Source organism: Nannochloropsis gaditana, assembly GCF_000240725.1.
Source record: "Nannochloropsis gaditana CCMP526 unplaced genomic scaffold scaffold222, whole genome shotgun sequence".
NCBI lineage: Eukaryota > Eustigmatophyceae > Eustigmatales > Monodopsidaceae > Microchloropsis > Microchloropsis gaditana.
The window spans coordinates 39717-40723 of record NW_005803731.1 but is presented as its reverse complement, the minus strand read 5'-3'; positions in this window follow the sequence as shown (position 1 = coordinate 40723).

Here is a 1007-nt window from a genome sequence, read left to right as displayed (position 1 = left end):
CTCCGGGCACATGGCGGTGCCCACCGCAAGCGTGGACGAGGGCGGGGGAAGGAAAGGCCGTTCCCCTCCGCGGTTGCAGCATCTGATCCCAGAGGGCCTGGGCCGGGCGGGGGGAGGGGAGGACTACGCGATGGGGCACGACTACCACCACTCCCGCTCCCCATGTGCCAGGGAGGGCATGTCGGCCCCTGGTTTCTCTGGGACGCAGGAGCATCATGGCGGGACGCGAGGGGATCGTCCGGAGTACCGGCGCAGTCAAACGGCGACCCTCATTTCGGCCCATTTGTTGCACGGCACGGCAGGGGAAGAAGAGGGAGGAGGCAAGCAAGGGAGGGCAGGAAAGACGGGCCACGAGCGAGAGCGCCCACGAAAAGTAGGGGATGACTACGACGTGGATCAGAACCAGGTCCTGGGCGAGGGGAGCTATGCGGCTGTCTATGGAGGCGTCCACCGGGCCAGCCAAGATCAGGTGGCGGTGAAGGCGATCAAGCGGCGGTACTTGTTCACAGAGGAGGAGAAGGCGAGCGTTCGGAACGAAATTGAAAACATGCGGCGCATCCCGCCCCATCGAAACGTGATTAGGCTGCGGGAGTGCTTTGAAACCGTAGAGCACGTTTACCTCGTCATGGACCGGTCCACCCATGGTAATTTGGAACAAATGCTCCAAATTCGTCGGAAACTCACGGAGTTGGAGACTATGTGGGTGGTGAAACAGATGCTGGATGCCGTGGACCTCTTGCACCGGTCGGGGGTGCTACACTGTGACTTGAAGCCCCAGAATCTTCTGTTCTCGGACTTTGACGACGGCATTGCCTTGGCCGCGCTTTCCAAGGGCAACCAGCAGGCTTCCCAGCTTCGGCGCACCTGGATGTATACCTCTCCATTGGGAATGATTCTCAGGGTACGGGTACAAAGCTTATCTGCGGGCCTGGGGTTTCTAGACTGACTGAGGGGGGGGGGTTGCTTGTGTGGGGGGATTGGTCGGTCACCTGTAACGAAGGGCTTCT